This window comes from Taudactylus pleione, unplaced genomic scaffold (assembly GCF_031769625.1).
Source record: "Taudactylus pleione unplaced genomic scaffold, aTauple2 ptg000201l, whole genome shotgun sequence".
NCBI classification, from domain to species: Eukaryota; Metazoa; Chordata; class Amphibia; order Anura; family Myobatrachidae; genus Taudactylus; species Taudactylus pleione.
This window is the reverse complement of record NW_028284603.1, coordinates 62,543,193-62,556,681: the sequence shown is the minus strand read 5'-3', so window position 1 is coordinate 62,556,681 and position 13,489 is coordinate 62,543,193. Positions and strand designations below refer to the sequence as shown.

General features: G+C 45.5%; 1 protein-coding gene across 1 annotated transcript in view; it reads left to right on the top strand.

The window, feature by feature from the left end:
• Positions 1-13,489, top strand: part of GALM (galactose mutarotase) — a 106,041-nt gene that overhangs the window by 45,097 nt on the left and 47,455 nt on the right. The window lies entirely within an intron of this gene.

Genomic DNA, 13,489 nt, shown 5'->3' with positions numbered 1-13,489 from the left:
GCGTTCGGATCTCCACTCCCCGTTTTCAAGCACCTTCCCCTGTTACCACCCACATACGCCTCATTCTGTCACTCAAAATAGCAGGCCCTCGCTATATTGCGTACCAACGATTTTCGGCCACACTGACTGGTTCGCGCATGCGTACTAAAAACCGTACGCATGCGCAGATGTGCGAACATCGCTCGGAACGAGCGTACTGCCGCTAGCGAGTGGCTCTGAATGAGGGCCAAAATCCCCTTGATTTTATTTGCTACACATATAGATTTGCAGTATATTATTGTTAGTGCCGATAGCAAATGTTTTTCTGTTTTGTATACAATTTAGTTTATAGTTTGTTTGACCTGGATCAGGGCATATTTTGTTATCATTCTTCATTTCTTGTTAATCTGTCTCTAGTTTTTAAAGTCAGTGGGATTAGAGCATTTTGTATCCAATCAGTTCATCAGAATGCTCACAGCAGTGCTGGATTACTACATTTACATTTTCTTTCCTAATGAGTTGGTAAGTCTTAAGCTCCGTACACACGGAGCGATCAGACAACGATCAGATATTGTTGTATAATCGTCCTACATGTGCTGGATGTTCGATATCGAACATCCAGCACATGCACCAACCCCCAAACGGCTATAACGTCCCTATAGTAACCAGACTAACTTGGTCGATATCGACCAGGTTGGCCTGCATGCACGGGCGTCGGTCGATACCGATATCGACAATCCGTGCCCGCGCATCGACCATATAACGATATTATCGACCATAACGATATTATCGTTATCGTTCTTATCGTCCTGTTACATCTGACCGGGCGTACGCACCATTATTTCCTAGCTGCTCCACTTAATCGTCTTTTTATGGTGAATGTTTATCTTTCATTGTTTACTTACTGATACTATGGAGACAAATATTATATTTAATTTGCAGTTGGTACATTTCCACTAGGTCAGTGGTACCCAAACTTTTTGGAATCTTGGCGCCTTAGAGTATCAGTATTTTTTCCACGGCACCCCTAACCCAAAGGTTCTCATTGAAAAATTTAGCAAAGATTATTAAGTTAAGTAAATTGTGCTCATCCAGTTCTGTGGTGGTGCACATGGTTACACTTCTTTCGTCCACAATATTATATAATAGGCAAAACCAGTACTGTGGCTTCAAATCACTATGACCATAAATTTGATTTGGTCCTGGACCACCAACCTATGGCACCTGTGCTTGTGTCCTGTGGCACCCCAGGGTGTCATGGCATAGCAGATTGGAAAACACTGCATTAGGCAGTGCCAGATTAAGGGGTCTATTTACTAAGCAGTGTTAGGAGACAGAGTGAAAAGTGATAAGAAAGTGATAAGGTATCAGCCAATCAGCTCCCAACTGTCATTTTTCAAACACAACCTGTGAGATGACAGTTGGGAGCTGATTGGCTGACACCTTATCACTTTCTTATCACTTTTCACTGTCTCCTAACACTGCTTAGTAAATAGACCCCTAAGGTCCATATGGGCCTGGAGCTGAAATTTATGAAGGGCCTATTGTGTGCCACTGCGGGGAGTGTGACCAGCACTGTGGTGGTGGAGAATAGTCATGTGGGGGGCATGACCAGGGCTGTGTGTATGTGGTCTGCATAGGGAATGTGTCTAGTTCCATGGAAGGCTTAGCTAGCGCCTACCTTTAGCCAGTTTTCTTTCTAGTGCAGCTATAACAAGAAAAAAATGTTTTTTTTTTTGTTAACTGTATTGTCTGCCTTTTCTTGAGTGCTAGAAGAGTTTAGATTAATAAAAAAGAAATATATCTAAAATTGTTCACTGATTATTACCATATTTCTAGAAGTGTTTTTCACACATCACTAACCACTGAAGCAAATGATAAATTAACTGCTTTCTTATCTGTAGCCTTTTTCAAAAACCTTTTCTTCTGCTGTCCCTAATCCTAACAGCAACCCTAACCCTGCTGGAAATGTTGACCTTATGACAAAATCAACATTTGCACTGTCTATATTCTGATGATGTCGACATCTTGCAGGCGTCCATATTAATGAGGTTATCAATGCTGTTGACATTGTAAATGTTGACCACCAACATTGTTTAATTTCTGGTACTCTACCTACATTGGACTACTGGAGCGTTCATCTTTTTTAAATATATATTTTAAATAAATATACCGTATATACTCGAGTATAAGCCGAGTTTTTCAGCACATTTTTTGTGCTGAAAAAGCACCCCCTCGGCTTATACTCGAGTCATGCCCGCATGGTACGCTGCTGAGTAGCGTACCATGCGGGCCGCGGTGCAGACTGTGTCACTGTGACACAGCCTGCACCGCGTGTGTAGCGCTGACCGGACGGAGTTCGGTCAGCACTACACACTGCTAAACACACAGCCGCCGGAGCCGGCAGCTATGTGTTTGGTGTAATCAGCAGCCGCTGTGAGTCTGTCAGACTCTCAGCGGCTACTGCTGCTCCCACTGCGGGAGCCATCTTCCGGCTCCCGCAGTGGGTAATGGAAGAGACGTCGTCATGACGACGTCTCTCCCATTATGCAAAGCGGCGGAGGAGCCTGTAGCAGTGTTGGGACCAGGAGCGGGGTTACAGGTAAGTGTTTTTTTTTTTTACATTTCTTTCTACTGGGGGGGCTACTACCGGGGGGTACTACCAGGGGGGGATATCGCTACTGGGGGCACTACCAGAGGGGGGGGATTAATAATGAGGGAACTACCAGGGGGGGGATGTTGCTACTGGGGGCACTACCAGGGAGGGGGGGAATACTGGGGGCACTACCAGGGGGGATGTTGCTACTGTGGGCACTACCAGGGGGGGTTAATACTGGGGGCACTACCAGGGGGGGATATTGCTACTGGGGGCACTACCAGGGGGGGGATTAATACTGGGGGCACTACCAGGGGGGGATGTTGCTACTGGGGGCACTACCAGGGGGATTAATACTGGGGGCACTACCAGGGGGGGATATTGCTACTGGGGGCACTACCAGGGGGGGGATTAATACTGGGGGCACTACCAGGGGGGGATGTTGCTACTGGGGGCACTACCAGGGGGATTAATACTGGGGGCACTACCAGGGGGGGATATTGCTACTGGGGACACTACCAGGGGGGGTATTAATATTGGGGGCACTACCAGGATGGATGTTGCTACTGGGGGCACTACCAGGGGGGGGATTAATACTGGGGGCACTACCAGGGGGGGATATTGCTACTGGGGCACTACCAGGGGTGGGTATTACTACTGGGGGCACTACCAAGGGGGGATATTACTACTGGGGGCACTACCAGGGGGGGGATATTACTACTGGGGGCACTACCAGGGGGGGATTACTACTGGGGGCACTACCAGGGGGGGATTACTACTGGGGACAGTACCAGAGGGGGGATTACTACCAGTAGCTGCTGCATTTCCCACCCTAGGCTTATACTCAAGTCAATAAGTTTTCCCAGTTTTTTGTGGTAAAATTAGGTACCTCGGCTTATATTCGGGTCGACTTATACTCGAGTATATACGGTATCTGAGTCAGACAGAGCAGCAGATAAAGATAAGTCATATATTCACACACACACATATACTACACACACACACATGGATATGTGTATGTATGTGTGTGTGTGTGTGTGTGTGTGTGTGTATATATATATATATATATATATATATATTTTATATATGAGAGAGAGGTTAAGATCACAACAGTCAGAACAGTACCAGACATTACACCGACCTGTTGATATATGTGACAGCTGCACAGCGTCTTTGTGTTCCTCAGCCTGGTATTTCCACGAGCAGCTCAACTTATCAAATTATCGTAATTTTAGTGCCCAGTACCCATTGGTAGCCATGGGAGAGAGAGGGGTAGACAGAAAGTGGGCGGTGCTTCGGACTGCCGCTGGTGGGCGTGGCTTCAGCTAATGTGGGCGAATAGACGGGCTTGGGACTTTCTGGAGGGTGAATGGACAGGTCTCTAAGGACAGCCAGGTTTGGGGGTTTGAATGGGCATGGCTAACGACTATCGGGGGAGAGTGGGGTGGGGCTTTGCAATGCCGCTGGAGGTAACAGGAAAAAAAAATCCTGTCAGCACTTTCTACACAACACTGGTTTTCATTGGGGGCCTGGAGCTGTAGCCCCACCCGCCCCACTGTTAATCCGGCCCTGGCACTAGGCTGATAACCACTGGAATGAATAAAAGAGCAACGACACATTGCTTCGGATGTGATTGTTTTTGACACGTTGCTTAGCCAGCTCTTACACCTGTGCATAGGGGGAAATGGAGGATGCTTCACGGATTCACTTACCTTCAAAGTTAATAGAGCAGACAGCATCCACAATACACTATTGAGATGCTGCCACTTATGACTGCAGGTTTAAGCGGAAGTGGGTATGGGATCATTAGAACCAATGGGTTTCATCCCCATAACCTTCCACTTATTTTACTGACATTAAGGGTCAAGGACCTCATTCAGAGCCGCTCACTCTGAATGAGGGCGGACGCTTTTTTTTTAAAAAGCCGGCCTCCTGGCCGCTTGCTAAGCTGTGGATGACCACCCACAGCTTTTGCGAGCGGCCAGGTGTTGGTCACGACCATCGGGCTTGCGACGAGACCCTTGTGGCAGGGTCTCGTCTGCCGCAAGCCCCAGTGAGCTTCTGACTCTAATAGTGATATCAGTAGGGCCACCCACAAATGGCAGGCGTTCCTTCAGGAACACCTCCGTTTGTCCAGCCACCCCCCCCCCACCCCGCCTACAAAACGGGGCGAGCTGTCGCTCAACATCGACAGCCGCCCCGTTTGTAGCGAGCCCCGGAGCGAGTGAATTTCTCCCGAGTGTGCGCAATGCACAACCATCGACCCGCTTGCGAGCAGGTCTGAATCAGGCCCCAAATGTAATAGGTTGCATTTTTTTTTAGCAAATTAGAATTCGCCAGATATCGCTGCGCAACATCAATGACTTTGGCCTCAAAGTAGTTATTATGTAACGGTCATCAATTTTGATGCTTACTAAGCAAATCACCATTGGTTTTCAGTGATTTTTGACAGCTAAGAAATTACAAACTTAAACTCACCAGAAACTTGCCATAAAATGGCTCTGGCCAGGGAGATTGCCCAAACTACACATTTTTTTTTTATCACATTTTTATTTAGATTTTGACAGGCTTAAGTAAAGGACGGCAGACATGAGAGACTTCATATAAGGACACATACATCAAAAATCAAATAACAATATAATAAAACAGCCAATGAGACATCGGATATAAGAAAATAAAAATTACGAATATTTATAGAATGAGTACTGTACTTACAAAATATCCCACAACAAATACGAATGATCAAGCAACACCCAGAGGCGCCATTCGTGTGTGCGCACAGAAGAGGATCAAAAAAGCAATGGGGTTCAGACAATGTACATGAAATAAAAGTATACAAAATTCAAAAATTGTACACAAAATATTGCCTCCCATAATCCCCCACACACCTCATCCCTAACCTATAAACTAAAGAATTCACAAAAAGAAAATAGAAACCCCCAAAGCAAACCTCCCCATAACCCCCACCATAGGCATACCTGGATCCCCCCTAAATACGCTTACTCTAAATTACCCTCCCCCTAACCAAAGTTACTAGCTAAAAACCCCTTCCCCCTATCCCTAATGCAGGATATAAAAATCACATAGTCGACAGAGGCAACTAACAAAAATTACCAAAAACTTGGCCGGCCCAGCTCCCTTGTTTAAAAGGAATATGGAGCTCCTCCCAATCAGACATATACGAACAAATAAAATAAAGAAAACAGGATATGTAAAAAAATAAAATGGTATATAAGAGAACAAAACATTATGGGAAATATATAAGTTTAAAAATTAGAGTTGTGCACCTGAGATTTGTCTGTTTCTGTGCCTGCATTTAGTCTCATCAGGTAGCACCTCCCATTATATATATTTAGGGTGTGCAGTCCAGGAACCTTTCCTATATACTCCATTTAATGTGCTTTTTTGCACACCTGACGGAAAGGAGACGCCCTCAGTCTGGATTAGCACCCCTACCTTATTGGTTTAAAAGCATGGAGTCTGGTAGTGTATATGCACGCTAGTATTAGGCACAATTCTAGGTAAGTCCTACAAGTTATATACTGTAGTGCAACTTTGGTTCATTTTTGGGGCGTGGGTCCCCCTGGATTGCTTTGGTTGATCTGTTTCAGGGCACTGCATTATAACACATTTTAACCCTTCACTGTTTATTATACATGTACTTCACCTTTTTATTTTCATTCTTTATATGCAGCTGTGGCTGCTCTTAACGATGTCTTTTACACTGCACTTTTCTTACTATGGCGGTGCCCTGGGGCGGCTTAGCTGGGCTAGTTTGGGGGTGTCCCGCGCTCTGGACTTGAACCCTAGTATGTTAGGGACCTACCCTAAAGAGGTTACCTGTATATGGTGGGTAGACCCATAACCATGGCCATGATTATGCTAAAAACCGCTATTGATTGCAAAATTTTATTGCATTTATATATTATCAGTAATTTGGAGTTGTGCACCTGAGATTTGTCTGTTTCTGTGCCTGCAATTAGTCTCATCAGGTAGCACCTCCCATTATATATTTTTAGGGTGTGCAGTCCAGGAACCTTTCCTATAAATATATAAGCTCCAAAGGTCTGATCAGGCCAGACATTGTCAGGGAAAACATTAGATCAAAAAATCTGCTGCATATCACCCAGGAGTATACACAAAAAAACATTTGCACAAGATATTCCAAAGCTTCATCATGAATGCTGGAACTGGAAAAAGGATTTTTAGACTCGCTAGAGCAGAATCTCAATGACCGGAGACAATTAGTAGTCAACCTTGGATGGAACCTGGAGCACCAAAGTGGGAGTGGACATCGGAGTCGGCGATCAGAGGGTCATCCACATGACAAGTAAGAAAGGGATCCATTTGCAACTCTCCAATTCTGTCTATAAGTCTCTGGGTAGAGTCCCTAATAGCCTGAAGGATCTGCCGAAGAGGAGTCATGATGGTAATGGACAACCAGAGACAAGGGAGTCACATGAGTGAAAAGCGGAGGGGGTGAACAGTGTCCAGGATAAATAGTAACTGGAAAGACACCAAATATACAGCCACACCAGGTAACAGCCAGGGGATGTCAGGAGCAAGTGGAAATCACTTAACTTGAAAATGGCCACCAGCACCAAAGGACGTACTCTGGAATTTGAGACCAACAGAGAGTCACAGCATGGGCAGCAGGTATACTGAAGCATCACAAGAGCAGATGTCAGCCAGAGAAGAAGACCGCAGCCAAGGAACATCAGCGCAGCAGGAAGACTGGCGCAGCACTCGAGGTGGAGCCTGGCGTCAAGATGGCGGCAGCTAGCACACCGCACACCCCAAACACCGGGACTTACAGACTTGAGCCGAAGAGGAGACAGACCACAGAATTCACTCCCAGAACACTGAGGGATGCAGTCCACGATCAGGCGGTGATTCACAGGTAAGGGCACTCAGAGATCAGCCGCGGGAGACAGGAAAGGATGCAAGAACACCAGGCAGGAGAGAGGCAGATGTCCCGGCCACACAAACAGAGGGAAATAGCAGGGAAGAATCACACAAACAGCCCACCACAGCACTCCAGGGAAGCAGGAGAGGATGCTTCACTAGTATAGGTACACCAGCGGGTGAACTGCCAGAAGAACAGGATAAATATTAGGATATTCACGGGAGAGCTGGCAAAATACGCCTACATTATGCCATTCCAGGCCACGCCCCCCCCTTCCCCCTCAAACTACACAAAGCTGTCTGGATAGAACATAATAAAGAGCCATATTAAACATATATATTACTTATCACTAAATAATACTCAATTAATGGGCCCCCAAAATTAATAAAAAATATTGATGAGCCTTAATTATTTAAAAATTTTATTATTGTGGCAATTATTTTTAGAAATAATCACATTTAATATCATGTGGACAATATTAATAATATTTTTATGTTAATTGGGGCCATATCATTAATGATAGAAACACCAAATATATTACATATTTATTGCACTACAAGTGCAGGATAGATTCACTTCTGTCATTAATTAATGTGGAATCAATTAACATAAACATTTTATTGTCTTCAGAATTTAGAATGTTCTTATTTTATAACATTAAGAAACATATAAACCCCTTTGCGCTGATAATATAGATGAAAGTTGGTACAGAGAAAATTATAGATACGAAATTACAAACATATTTATTATCACATATATAATAATATAATTCATTGAACAGTCAACAAAAATAATCCTAAAACATCACAGAAATTTTTTTTCATGGAATAAAAATATAGAAATTTTCAAATATAATTGAAAAAGATTTTAACTATAGTTACACTTTGATTAGTATAGTTGAAGGAGGTGCATCTTACATTTGTATACTGATTATAATCTATCAGCAGCGGATATTTAATGTGACCACACACAACACGTAATGATTTGTAAATATTCAGATGTCCTTTTTGATTTGCAAATATTCCAATATCCTTTTTATAAGGAGTCTCTCAGTCTAATGTGGGATATGTGCAAAAGTTATAAAGACTCGACTTTGGGAGATCCAAATACCCCCTCTAAGATGATCGAGGGAAGAGGGGGGAGGATGGAGGCTAGATATCTCCAGCGGGAGATTTTCCAACTGGTACCTGTCAGGTAATTGTGTCCTTTAGTTGACAGACTGTATAGTCTCAGCCCCGACCTCACAGATGGTTCCCGTCCAGCAATATAACGCACGTCCGTCTCCCCGGAGCTCCAGGCAATATCAGCAGGTAAGTAGGTGTCACAGAAATATCCAATAATAAATTAAATAATTATGGTCCATCAAAATATAATTATTTTTTTTGGAGTAGTAAAGTAACACATGTTTATTGTGGCCCTGTTTTGTTCTGCCGGGACAGATAGCGTAAAATGCCTGCAGTTTGCCGGACAGAGGCACCTCTTATATTCTGCTTTTTCTGGTGAGTTTACAAGTTCAGGGGCAAACACAGGATTTGTTTTGGGGGTTTCTGTCTGTCTGTCTATCTATCTATAAATAAACCACCCACATGCCTATCTCACATGGATACATTTTGGTGAGTATAGTTGGACTGCAGACTGCCACCCCGCCACAGATACTTGGACTGCAGACTGCTACCTTCCCCCCAACATACACCCTTTAGGGTCTATTTACTAAGCCTTGCATGGAGATAGTGAACGGAGATATAGTACAAACCAATCAGCTCCTAACTGTCATTTTTCAAACACAGCCTGTCACATGGCAGCAAGGAGCTGATTGGCTGGTACTTTCTCTGTTCACTTTATCATCATCCAAGGCTTAGTAAATAGACCCTTTAGACTGCCCCTCCCCACACACACACATACACTCTCGCTGTGAGTCACCGGCACTGCCTGAACCCACCACGGCGCTGACAGGAGACGGCTAGATGATCCGCAATGGCATGGGAGGAGCTCCATCTGGACATGTACACTCCTCCTACTCAGCCATCCTCATGTATTCAGCGCCCGCTCATAGCTCTCTGTCTGAGGAGCTGCCGGTAGCTCCAAATCCCGGACAGACGAAATAGAGTCTGAAAAATAAGTTTTTGAACCATCGAGGGGGTTTCAGGGTACTCAGAGATCCCCTCTGGGTGCGCCACTGAAGATGCAGATTATTACATCTGTCAATTGTATTTTTCACAAGTCACAAATAGGGATGGCGACTTGTATGCAGCAGAGTGATTCTGGTGGACTTGTGGCGATTTTACATATACTCGCAGACTATTGCATGCAGCGATTTCAATCTTGACGGAACATCTACACTTTTCAAAATTCGGAGGCTATTACACCTCCCCTCATGATACAATAATTACCTTTTATTATTGTGAACATTTAATTTAAAGTTTAGTTTTACTCTTGAATTATACACAAATCCCACAACTCTTGATATTTCTCTCACGCTATAATGATGTGACTGTTTAATAGAAGCACCAAAGCAGAGAGCGACACCCCAGGAAGGAAAGCGGAACTGCACGCACAGGTTGTGACAGCTGCAGGGTGCTAGAATGAACACTAGATTCGTGTGTACCCACCTTTACAATCTACCTTGCGACTTGCAATCCTCATCTCTCAAAGCCATCTGTCTAACAGATCATGATGGGAGGAACATCAGCAAAAGTCTTGGACAGAATGGTTGGTAGTGCATCCACAGTTCCAGGTTTGCCTGACTTTGTACCATTGTATCACATTCATTTTAGGACGTCCATGCGCGTGGTTTTCTTGCGATAAAATAGGATTGTTGGTACACTCTTACAGTATCTCACAAAGAGGTTGCGAATCTTACGATCTGCAAGACGATTGTATAGTTGTGTACCCAGCTTAATCCCTGCTGTGATGACTGTCAGCAGGAGAGGATGTTCAGGTTGAGGATACAAATGAAGGAGAAGTTTATTCTATAGTAAGGTAATTAGTCTTCCCAGAGCTAATACTTTAAAAATTAATCTTGTGAACACCCTTTCACTAAACTGTCTGAGCTGTTCAGTAAATCCAAAAGAACATGTAGATCTTAAACCTATACACGGGTTATAGAACTGAATCTGAGTGAGCTACGCTAAGCACTCTTATTCCTACGCCCCTGCATCACGAGTAATTCAAAGTTGGATTACTCATCTTACATTACAGTGGGGAGACCTAGGACCTGGGTGGTGCGACATGTGCACAGGGCACCGAAGGGCAGGGGGCGGTGTTCAGGCCTGTGATTTTTATGTTTATAATCATTCGCACTTGTGGCTTCCTCTTCTTTTATCCCCAGCATCTCATGGCCTCCCCTATCTCTTCCCTGGCTGACTCCCCTCCATCTGGCCACCTCCCCAAGCACCTTCAATCACATCCTCTTTTATTTAACACACACATTTCAAAATACTGTAATACTCAGGACTTGAACCTATCACCTCTCACATTGCAGTCAGATACCTTACACATGGAGCTATCTGCCCCACAGTTCTGATAGTAGCCCTGAACACAGCCACCGGTTCCTGACCCTGGTGTTATCAGCACATCTTAGTACCCTTGCCGGTGAGTTCGGCTACCAGCGCAGGTTACATGCACATCTCCCCACCACTGACATTTTCTGCATATACACTACAAGTAGCACTCTTTCTATACCTTTAGTCCTTTCTATACCTTCAGTTGATGATCTACACTACCGGCTCCAGGCTTGTGCACAGCTGTTTTGATGGACAAATCCTGCAGGTGCAGCTTCACCAGTGCTCTCCTACATCTAGAGCTCGTGAGTTATACTGCATAATTACTGTGTATCATCAGCCATTGAATTCACACTGTATTTGGCAGTGACATCTAGATAACAGTGGTACAATGGAATCTGTACCCCTTCATCATTGTAAAAATCATATTTGTCATGGCCCTTACCCATAAGGCCACACCACCTTTTTTGGCGTGCGTCTTATGTCCCCATGCTCTTTTTAGCCCAGGGCACCAAAAAGTCTACTTACGGTACTGGAGAGGTCAGGCCACTTGAGGATGCCCTGTCTTTTAAAGATCATGGTAAGAGGTTTGATAGTATAATACAGAGATGATTTAACTAGTACAATTCTGTTGGTAACAGCAGCTGTCTCTGCATGCATTTCCTGAGCCACCACTAGATGGTAGGTACATTGTGAAAAAGCCTGTTACATGAGAATGGTAGGTGTGACAGAACTCGCAGCTACTACAGCCATGTAACTGGCTATTCACTTCGCATGCAATAGTTCAACACACATGGTGACATTGACTGCACAAGCATCTGCCATGTCTCTTGCAGATCTTCGCACATTTTGAAGGAAAACATGGTCAGCTGATGTCATTTCATAGCGTAAGCTAATGTCCCTTCCCTTCCATTTCAAATCTATCTGGTCTTTACATTTGAGCTTCAGGACACCATTTCTAAAATTACTGGGGGTAAATGATATCATGGCATATCACTTATCTGTAACACGTTGTCTATTATGTTCGAGACTCACGCTTGAGTACTTGATATCATAAAAAAAAAAAATAGCTAGTGATTGTAACATTTCAGCCCATGACAGCTGCCACTACCTGCGAGCTACTGTTTGCAACTCCCAGCATTGAGACATTGTCACTCCTGTCTGCTACTGCCTACCATGGAGCCTGCAGCTGCACAACATACACTGTCTCACTAGCAGTGGTGTAACTAGGGTATTTGGAGCCCAGGGCAAAAAAAATGGGCGTGGTCACTTAAAAATGGGGCGTGTCAACATGACATACCCCTTTATTTTCAAACTGAACATTCCTATCCATATGCACCTTAGCCCCAGTAGTACCCCTTATACAGTACCCCCAGTATGCAGTTGTGGTCCCTCTTATGCAGGCCCATAGTAGTGCCCCTTATACAGTATCCCCAGTAGTGGTCCCCCTTATACTGCCCCCAATTAGTTCCCCTTACTCAGTACCCCCTGTAGTGGCCCCCCCAAATGCAGTGCCCCATGTAGTGTTCCCCCTTATGCAGTGCCCCCAGTAGCAGTCCCCACAATGCAGTGCGCCCAGTAGCAGTATCCCCTTATGCAGTGCCCTTTATATGGTGCCCCCAGTAGTAGTCCCCCCCTATGCAGTGCCCTTTATATAGTGCCCCCAGCAGTAGTTCCCCCCCCCCCATGCAGTTTTCCCAGTAGTGGTCCCCTTATGCAGGCACCCTGTAGTGATCCCCCCTATCCAGTGCCCCCTGTAGTGACCCTTCCTATTATTGCCCCCAGTAGTGGTCCCCCGAGTGCAGTGCCTCTAGTAGTAGGCCCCTTTTATAATGCCCCCAGTGGTAGTTCCCCCCCAAGTAGTAGTCCCCAGTAGACGTTCCCCCTCCCTATTAAGTGCCCCCAGTAGTAGCCCCCCCCCAGTAGAGGTCCTCCCAATAATGGTGCCCCCAGTAGTAGCCCCCTCCCCCAGTAGAAGTCCCCCCAGTAGTAGCCACCCCCCTCCCCCGTTGTGCAGATAGGTTAAAAAAAAATATATATATATATATATATATATAAAAATATACTTACCTGAATCCACGCTGCTCCTGCTCCTGTCCGCGACGCTGCTCCCGCCCGCCAGTCCGCCCGGGCTGGCGCGCTCAGCATTATGGGACAGACGTCATGACGTCAGTCCCGTTACCTACTGCACGAGCCGGACGGAAGTCCGGCTCTTGCAGTGGGTGCTGCAGCAGTTAATGAGAGTCTATCTGACTCTCCTTGGCTGCTGTTTAACACACGCATCGCCGCCAGCGCTGGTGGCGATGCATTTGTTATGCACAGCCTGAGCCCGCCTCCTAGCGCTATTGGGCAAGCGCTCAGGGGGAGGGAACGGGCTCAGGTGTGAAGCATAGGACCGGCGCTGGAAGCCTAGCGCTAGTCCTGTGTAAATGTGTAGCGCTGACACTGGCTAACTAGGGCGGGCCGGTACCGTGGCCGGCGGCACCCCCCCGCGCCGCCGGTCCAACG